This window comes from Capricornis sumatraensis, chromosome 2, assembly GCF_032405125.1.
Source record: "Capricornis sumatraensis isolate serow.1 chromosome 2, serow.2, whole genome shotgun sequence".
NCBI lineage: Eukaryota > Metazoa > Chordata > Mammalia > Artiodactyla > Bovidae > Capricornis > Capricornis sumatraensis.
The window spans coordinates 183,675,547-183,685,902 of NC_091070.1; the positions used below are offsets into that span (position 1 = coordinate 183,675,547).

Below are 10,356 nucleotides of genomic sequence, written 5' to 3' on the forward strand. Positions count from 1 at the left end.
GACACAACTGAGCAACTGACACACTCTCCACTGTGTGCCAGGCACTGTGCTGGAACTTGACACACTCATGCACCTTCACCAGATGCTCTCAACAGCTCCATGAGATGGGGGTTATGATCCCCGTTTTGTAAGGAGACTAAAGTTCTATGCTGTCAGAGATCCAGCAGGAAACAGATGGTATACTTAAGAGAGTTAATCAAAGAGAGTTTAAGGAATGGACTATTTACAGAGGTGTGAACAGAGTTAAAGGAACACAAGTGACGATGGAACCATGAGGGATTAGCAACAGCTGGAAGTCATTATCACCCCTAGGTCTAAAGGGAAGGAGGAGGGAGAGACTGACCCATACAGGAGACAGCTGGAGCCAGGAGAGTCAGATGGTCAAAACACTGCCTTACAAGGTATCGAATATACTGCTCTCTCCTCTCCCACTGCTTTCACCCACTGGGCTCCCACCACTGCTTTCCGGTGGCCAAAGCCACTGGAAACATCTAGATGAGGGCAGGAACACCTAGGTGATGCAGCCTGTAGAAGTCAGCTGAGTGAGGGGCAGAGGGGCTAGTCCACCTTCTGAGACATCAAGCAATTCAGCCCAAAGTCCTATGCTGAAATTTAAACCTTGGTCTTCCTAAATCCAGAATACAGCTGGAAACTGGAAGAGAAGACAGACGAGGAAATTAAATTTCAACTTGTAGACCAACCCTACTTAAAGTTTAATCTAAAGAACACTGGACTTTCGTCACCAAAATGCTCGACAAACGTTTTATTCCACATACCCCCAGTTGTAACTCCAAAATGTGTTTAACTTACTGAAGGCTCTGAGAAGTAATTAAACCTAATGCTTACTCAACTTAACTGACCATGATAACTTTTTTGTTCACACACACTGTATTCTTGGAAACACACTTGGGATATACTGTCATGAGAAGTACAGGGGGTCCATAAAGAGTAATATATTAAGTTGGCCAAAAGGTTCATTTGGGTATTTTCGTGACATCTCATGGAAAAACTTGAATGAATCTTTTGGCCCACCGAATAGCTGTGTTGTGGAGGGTGCCCTTGAAGAAGGCAGTGTGGGAAACAGACCAAATAGAAGTCTCCTCTAATAATCCAAGTAAGAGATGAGAAGGACTTGAGTCTAGAAAGTTACAAGAAAAAGGAGATGAAGAGCAGGGTTTTTTGTTTTGTTTTGTTTTGTTTTTGGTGTTTGAGATGGATAGTGATGTCATCCACCTGGAGGAGAAATTAGCCAGGGACTGCCACATATTCAGGCTAGGTTGGAATACACTGAACATATGGTGATAAACAGACATGTTTTAGTTGGAAATTGAGGATGTGAGATTGGGAGAATCTATTCTCCAACTATTTGGAGAATAGTTGCTGCTCGAAGTACACATTCGAAAACTAGCATATAGTTGACCCTCAAAGCCCAGGGAATGGTTGGCATCCCCGAGGCTGAGAACATAGAGCAGAGGGCCTGTCTAGCTTACCTTCAGGGTGTGATGGAGCCTGAAATATTAAGTAATTGAAATGACTTAAAATATCATGTATCCAGGAACATAGCCTTTTTTTTTTTTTTAAGAGAAGAGTGTGTCCCATAGTTTTCAATGTATTTTCAGAGGTTTTCTTGAAAAAGAGAAGCTTAAGAACCTTTAAGAAGAAAAGAAAATGAAGAGTGGAGACTGAAGGAGAGTTACCAAAGAAATCTGACCCCTTTCAGCCAGAGCGGTGGGAACGCTGCAGCATGCAGAGGCCTCAGGACGCAGAGAGGTAGGAAAGATTAGCAATTTCTGATGAGCAGAGAGGTCCAATATGATTGGGATAATCATACATTATCTACAGATAATCCTTTGGGTTTAGCAATTAGGAACATTCTGGTGGTCTTAACAAGACCAGTGTCAGTAGGTTGCTGCGTGGGTGAAATATAGAGGGTGGACTAGTCAGGGACTTGGAAGGAAGTAGAGGCTGTGAGAAGAGGCAAACTCCTTTGAGACACTTGTGGTCAAGGCAGGACTAAGATTGTCTGCTTTGATTTGGAAGTGAGACCAATAAAATCAGTTTGGTAAGTAGGGCCCACCCATGAAGACACTGCTTTAAAAGGAAAACTGGAACCCACAAACTGAAAGACAAAACAATGTCTCTTTATGAATAGCAAATACAACACATGGATAAACACACACACACACACACACACAAGCAGCAACTGGAAGTGGTCAGAGAGGGTCACAGTAAGGATAAATGTTGAAGGTCACAGTTGAGAGGACTTGCTTTTGATTTGAGCAGCTGGGTGGATGGTATGACTTTGATAGGATTGGGGTAGAGTTGGTTAGAGTTCAAAAACACAAGTTGCATTCTGGACCTTTTTAAAAATTTGACTAAGTTTATTTTTTTCCTACTTTATTGAGATGTAATTGAAATTTAACATTGTATAAGATTAAAGTGTACAATGTGTTTGATATGTGTATATACTGCAAAATTATTACCACAATAAGGTTAGTTAACACAGAGTTACCTTTCTCTTTGTATTAAAATCTGTTCTCTTAGAAACTTTCATTTTTTTAAAAAAATTGGAGGATAATTGCTTTACAATGTTGTGGTGATCTCTGCCATATGTTAGTGCGAATCAGTGCAGCTTTCAAATATTATTAACTATGGTCACCATGCTGTAGATTACATCACCAAAGTTACTCTTCTTATTACTGAACACTTGTACCTTTGACCATTTTCACCTCATTTCCTCCCCTGCCAACCTTGACAACCACCAATTTACTCTCTGTTTCTATGATTTTTTAAAGATTTTTTTTTTTAAAGATTCCACACATAAGTGAGAACATATGTTAGTTTTCTATGTCTGACATTTCAGTTAGCATAGTGTCTTCAAGTTTCATCCATGTTGTAGTTAATGGCAGGATCTCCTTCTTTCCATGGTTGAATGATATTCCAATATGTATGTGTGTGTGTGCGTGTGTGCATGTGTGTGCATGTATGTGCATGTGTGTGCACCCGCGTGTGTGCGCGCGTGTGTGCGCATGTGTGCATGTGTGTGTGCACGCACATGTGTGTGCGTGACATTTTCTTTATCCATTCATCCACTGATTAACACTTAGGCTGTTTCCAGGTCATTGTAACAATGCTGTGGTGAACGTGGGGGTGCAGATATCATTTTGAAGCTGGTGATTTTATTTCCTTTGAATATATACTCAGAAGTGGGATAACTGGATCATATGGCACTTCTATCTAAGCTTTTTGGGGAACCTTTGTACTATTTTGATACATAGTGGCTGTACCAATCTACATTCCTACGAACAATGTACAAAGTGAAAGTGAAAGTCGCTCAGTCATGCCCAACTCTTTTCGACCCCATGGACTATACAGTCCATGGGATTCTCCAGGCCAGAATACTGGAGTGGGTAGCTGTTCCCTTCTCCAGGGGATCTTCCCGACTTAGGGATTGAACCCAGGTCTCCCACATTGCAGGCGGATTCTTTACCAGCTGAGCCACACAAGGATTCCTTTGGTTTTCCACATCCTCAGTCACAACAGTCTCTTGTCTTTTTGATAACAACCATTCTAACAGGTGTGAGGTAATAGCTCACTGTGGTTTTGATCTGTATTTCCCTAATGATTATTGCTGTTGGGCACTTTTTCTTGTACCAGTTGGCCATTTGTATGTCTTCTTTGGAAAAATGTTTATTCAGGTCCATCCTTTGTCCGTTTTAAATTGAATTATCATATTTTAGCATTGAATGTATGGGTTCCTCACATATTCTGGGTATTGATCCCTTATCAGATACAATGTATTTATCAAATATTTTCTCCCGTTACATCGGTTGCCTTTTTATTTTGTTGATCATTTCTCTTGCTGTGCAGATTTTTAGTTTGTTATAGTCCCATATATTTATTTTTGGTTATGTTGCTTGTGTGGATATCTCAAATTCTATTAGTTTCAGGGGTCAATTAGGTGTCCAAGTGGGAAAGTCAAGATGGACACAGGACCTGAATCTCAGGGAGAGGGTAGGGCTGGAGATAACAATGTAAGAGTTATCATCTTTGTATGGTATTGGCGCTATGGGCCTGCATAAGATCACCTTGGAAATGAGTATAGGTAGAGAAGATGCCCAAGGACTGAGCTCTCGGCACGCCTGCATGTAGAGGTTCAGAAGGAGGAGAAGGAGACTTTCATCTGGCCAAACCCAATTCAAAATGATCTTGTAGCCCTAGGTAGAGCACTCTGGCAGGAGCTGATTTCTAGTTACAGTACTGATATCCTATGTGTTCATACTGACTCTAGTAGGCTTGGGCAGCAGTCGTCCTAGCAGTATTGCCTGTTCTGCATTTACTGGCAGCCCCAGTTTGTATATGATGAAGTTAAAGCTCAGAGAAATGAAATGAAGATCAAAGATCATAGGAGCTTATTTAAATTTCAAGGACCAGGCCCATGAAATGCAAATTGCCATGCAGGTGGTGCTAAGCATAATTTCAAGAGCACCATTTCCATAAGCTATAGGGTGAGTGGCGCCCCCTGGAGTTGTGCAGTACACAATATGCACAGCCATATACAACAGCCAGTACCCTTTCTCACTATGTCTTGCTGTCTTGGCATCTTCCTTACAAAGTTCTGCTACCTTTAACATAAGCAGCTAAGTTCCTTCCAAAGTTGGCTGGTAAGAGGTTTAGTGCAGTGATTACAGGATTGTGCTTTGGAGTAAAACAGAAATTTGTTCCAGTCATAGCTGAGCATCTTACTTGTTGTAGCCCCTTGAAACTTTGGGTTCTTCGACTGTGAAATGAAGGAGGTAAGAGCAGCTGCCTCGGAAGGTTGTATAAGCATTATAAGAAAGAAGAAGTGAAGAAAGTCGAGCAGGCTTTACTTGATACTTTTTGCCTGGTATTAACTCATTTTTGTTTGTAACTGCAACTTCCTCAGCCTAGGCCTTGGTTCTTAGGGGAGATTGAAAGTTTTAATGGAAAAGATGGGAATCGAATTGGGCTCAAATCCACAAATTAATGAAAAGGGCACCATAGATCAGGAATAATTGTGTGAGACAGATATACAGCTTGGCATGTGAAGAAAACAATTTGGGTGGCTTTGTTTGGGTCTGCTACTCTTCCTGTTCAGAAAAATTTTTGTTGTATTTCAAGTTTTTGGAAAGTCATTTGTCATTAATTTGATTTTGTTTCTATTTAGTCTGTGCACAAGAGGAATTCCAGGGTTGTGTGAAGAAGGAAATTTGGAAAAATGTCTGAGGTGTAGGATATTGGCCCTGTCATTCCACTGTGAGGCAGGGCATTAGGAAGCTACAGGCAAGGAAACCCAAGGGGTTTAAATCTATTTACAACCTTGTTACAGTATATCCTGTTTTCTCCCTCCTGTGCTGGGCTGAATATCTAACAGAAGAGTCTCCCACATATCTGAAAATAATATGAGATTCTGATTCTGACTATAGAGGCTGTGAGAAATTCACACAGTATGTTTTTGTTTTATTTTTGCAAAGGTGCATAATGTTTTCCAGGTTTTTCTACTTGTCTCTGTTCTTTAAAGAAATGAGAGGGAAAAGGCTGGTCCTGGAAAGTGGAGGGGGAGAGTGCTGGCCAAGAGCCCGGATTTTCCTTTTGGCCTCAGAAAGACTCATGAAGATGATTTGAATTTTAAATCGTGTTCAAGGGGGAAAAAATTGTGTTCTGGAATCTGACATCATGGTCCTCTGTGGCCTTCCACCCTCACCTAAAACAACCACAATAAGCTGAGGTTGGAAAAAGTTGCTTTTGAATGTTTATTCAAATCACTTATTTTAAAATACCTCAATTCAATGAAAGAATACAGCAGGGGCATCCCACTTCTTCCATCTCCGCGCATAGCTCCTCCCACAGGAATGAGACCAATGGGTGACTTCTTTGGGCACCTTCAAGAATGGACAAGGTAAATACTTTCAAGAGTGGGAATGATCAATCCATTTTTTTTTAATTTTGGAAAAAATTATACTATATACAACAGTAGAGAGACTAGCCCATGTAACCATCATCCAGCTTAATAATTATCAATTGATAATCCATTTAGTTTTCTCTATACTCTCTACTCCCTGCAGGCTAGAGTATTTTGTAGCAAATGTCAGCTATTGAATCATTTTTCTGTAAATAGGTACACTCATTTAAAATATAAGAACTATTAAAAAATATCACTGAAAGAATTTCTACATTTAAAAAAATTATGCCTTTTTTATCATTATATATCCAGCCTGAGGTCTTACTTCCTGATTGTCTCATACCTGTTAACTATTTTTAGTTAGAATCAGGATCCAAATGAAATCCATGTATTGAACACTTGATATATTTAAGCCGATTTTAAAGCTAAAGATCATCCTCCTTCCTTTTTCTTCTTTTCCTTGTAATTTATTCACTGAGAAATCTGGGTCAGTGCCTTGTAGAGTTTTCTGTATAGTCTGTATTTCCTGGATTTCATCTTTCTCTGACCCCTGTACATCCTGTAAATTCGTGGTTAGAGCTAGAGACTTAATCAGATTCCAATTTGAATTTGTTGGCAAGAATACTTCCTGGATGATGTATATTTCCATCAGGAGACACATAAAGTCTTGTTGTTTCTTTTTTTGTGATATTAGCAACTATTGGTGATCATTTTATAGATCTATTAGGAAATGTAAATTGACAATAATCAAATTAGGTCATTCCTTTACAAAATATTTAGCTGAAATTTACTCTAGAAAGAGAAACTTCTTCTAATCCACTACATGGCTGAAATAACAGAGATTGTATACCAAAGAGGCTAAGTGCTTGATGCTTTTCCTTTGTTTACCAGTTTTCAAAATAGTGAGTTGCTCCCTAGGGTCCTCCAAACATGACCAGTGCATTTTTCTTTTCTTTTTTTTTTTGACCAATGAGGACTTAAACATACCATAGTAAATTCTTGGATTTTTAATATGCTTGATGGTTTCAATATATTAGCATGATTATTCTTATAAGTGTTCAATTGTACCATATTTGACTAGCGGGATTCTCTTTAAGTTAGTTCCCAAGACCTTTGACACAATGTTAGTTGTTTTAAGTTTCCTTACTTTCTCTCAAGGCAACACAATACAAGCTCATCCTATAATTTTCACCCCAGATTTGGAATCATCTACTTCTCCAAGGGAGCTTCCCCGGTGGTTCAGACAGTAAAGAAACTGCCTACAATCAAACGTAGGTTTGATTCCGAGGTAAGGAACATCCCCAGGAGAAGGAAATGGCAACCCACTTCAGAATTCTTGCCTGGAGAATTCCATGGACAGAGGAGCCTGGTGGGCTACAGTCCATAGCGTCGCAAAGAGTTGGACGCAACTGAGCAACTAACACTTCTTCTATTTCTCCAAGGAAGTCTGGCTCTTTTTGGTGGGAAACAGGATTTAAAGATCACAATCTGTACTACATGTTTTATTCTACTTGGTTGGTTATTTGTTTCTAAGCCTTTTCCATGGACAGAGCTAGAAACTACCATTTTGTTTTAAAGCTATATCATGATTCATACTGATACTTCCATTTCAAATTCAAGATTTCAGGATTTTTACTTAACCTCATGAGTCTCATATCTGTATTTCCTTTCCCTAGTGTCAAGTGTTTTCTCTCATGTTGATTAAGACTGTTATTAAAGATGTTCAGGGAAAGAGATTCCAAAATCTTTCCACAGCAGAACACAATGCTGCTTTCTTCCCTGCATGAATCATTGATTTGGACGATGGAAAGGGTAACTGAAATTTTAAAAATTAAAATTGAAATGATTGTGTTTGGGTGCTCTCCTATAGGTTTTCTTTTAGAGAAGCTAAAGTCTCAGGAACTTTAAGCCTTTTGTCTTCTGATCATCTTACAGGATTGATTGGAAAACCAACCTTCATTTTTCCAACCAGTTCCAAGAAATGGTTAAATCAGTCTCAGGGGGACCCACTGGCTTCCAGAGAAGCAAGAGTGCAGATGGACTTGATGTTTGTAGTAGTTTGAAGTTTAACCACAGATCACCATGTTCTTTACCTCCAGAGCCACTCATGGAGTTATGAGGTTCTCAAACCACTTCTGGATGTTCAAAGCTATCAATGTGAGGTTTGGGGAGGAGAACAGACACTAAGATTCTGAGTGGGATATTTATTTAGGAGAACAGATTAGAAAAGTTAAGGGGAAGTGTGTTCACAGTTTTAATAACCACATCATAACCGCTGTTTGTTGTTTTCATGGGGCTTATCATCTCACTGACTTAGGAGAAGTAGATGTCTATTTCACACAAACTTCCTTGGATGCCACTCCTCATGGGGGAGAACCTAAGAGAGAGAACTTTCCCAAGGTCTTATCTTAATCTCAGTAGCTTCCAGTGAGGGGGCTAATGGATCTTCCACCTCACTGAGTTATAGAATTACAGAATGACAGAGATGGAAAGTCCCTGAGTCATCTAATCAAGTTTTCAACTTCCTCGAAGATAAAGACCTAGAGCCTTTGTTTAAAAAGAAACAAATGAACAAGCAAAGAGTATAAGCAAGCAGACAAAAAAAATGAACAAGCAACTTAAATTCATTTAATCAGAAGTTCAAACATAGGGTTTAGTAATTTCAATGTTTAACCACTACTCCCAGGGATTCTCATCTTTGGGGAAATATTAAAAACAGTATAATCCCACACCTTCATTTTTCAGGTGGCAAGATTGAAATATACATAAGAAATAATTTGTCAAAGTCACCCCACAGGATAAGAATAGTTAATATTCCTGAAATATAGTTACTACCCATGAACGCATCCAAATATATATGTATGTGTATGCTTAGTCATTCAGTAGTTTCCAACTCTTTGTGACCCATTGGACTATAGCCTGCCAGGTTCCTCTGTCCATGGGCTATTTCAGGTAAGCATACTGGAGTGGGTTGCCATTTCCTTCTCCAGGGTAGCTTCCCAATCCAGGGATTGAACCTGTGTCGTCTGTGTCTCCTGCATGGGCAGGTAGATTCTCTAACTGCTGAATCCTCGGGGAAGCCCCCCACATATGTATATCTACATGTATTTTTCAAAAAACGTGTTGGTTATGTCATTGCCCAGTGGATTCATAGGCAAAGAAGATTGCATAAATATTTTTGTGTGTGTGTGGCTAAATTCATGGTAAGAAAGAACTTTTAAATTTATTGTACTTTTTGTTTAGCTTTATAATCCATAAAAGTCTTTATCACAGCAAAATGTGTTTTCAGAACTTAGCTTTCTTGGGAAATGTAGACTTTGAAATGCAAACATATCTACTTGCACAAAGAGCTTCGGTGAGTCAGAAGGCCTGTTTAAAGAAAAACCAACATCCAAAATTGAAAGCAAGATGAAAGCATAATATGAGGATTATTTCCCATATCTTGAACATTGGCCAGGGTTTATTCACGTACACTCACGTTAGATCAGCATGTCCGAGGAACATTGTCCTGGAGACGTTAATAAGTATGCTGCCAGCGAAGATTTTTCCTCATCGAAGTTTGGGATATGCTGCCTTAAGCTACCCTGTCTTGGAAATACAGAAAGCACATTAGCCTGCTGCCTTTGGGCTCCGAGGCAGAGTAAGAAATATTAATAGAATACCTAGTCTATGGCACAGCAGGGAATTCATTCTATGGAAGCAGGCTGACTTGTGAGGCTGATGCCTTTCTCCCATCCTAGGGACTTAGAGGGCAGCAACCCATGGTCCTGGTTCCTCATTCCCTGCTTTGACCCCCGAACTTCAGCCACACTCCCATGGACAACAAGGGAGACATCAAGGAGCTCTGTCCTTGTGCTTGCTTTGGCAGAAACAAGATACTGAAACTGGAATTATACATAAAAGAGTAGCATGACTCCTGCACAAGGACGGCACAAATTCGTGAAGCATTCCATATTTTTATGAATTTATTTGCAAAGTGGAAATCATGTCACAGATGTAGAAAACAAACCTACAGTTACCAGGGGGAAAGGCAGTGGGGGAGAGAGAAACTGGGAGATTCGGATTGACATATACACGCTATTATACATATAAAATAGATAGCAAATAAGGACCTATCGTACAGCACAGGGAACTCTACTCAGTGTTCGATAATAACTATATGGGAAAGGAATCTGAAAAAGGGTAGATACATGTATGTGTGTAACTGATTCACCTTGCTGTATACCTGAAACTAACACAACAATGTATATGCTTCAATAAAACTTTTTAAAAATAAAAATTAAAAAAATGAAAGTAAAAAAGTGGATATATGTAAATGCATAGCTGATCTGGGGCTTCCCTGGTGGTTCAGTGGTAAAGAATCCACCTGCCAATGAAGGGGAAATAGGTTTGATCCTTAGGTCAGGAAGATCCCCTAGAGGAAGAAATGGCAA

At 39.6% G+C, this 10,356-nt stretch overlaps 1 non-coding gene across 1 annotated transcript; it reads left to right on the forward strand.

Moving 5' to 3' along the window:
- The first annotated feature begins 9,780 nt into the window (after nucleotides 1–9,780).
- Nucleotides 9,781–9,882, forward strand: LOC138074699 (U6 spliceosomal RNA). Its single transcript, XR_011144520.1, has one exon. It is a non-coding gene; the product is annotated as a U6 spliceosomal RNA (small nuclear RNA).
- Nucleotides 9,883–10,356: the final 474 nt, after the last annotated feature.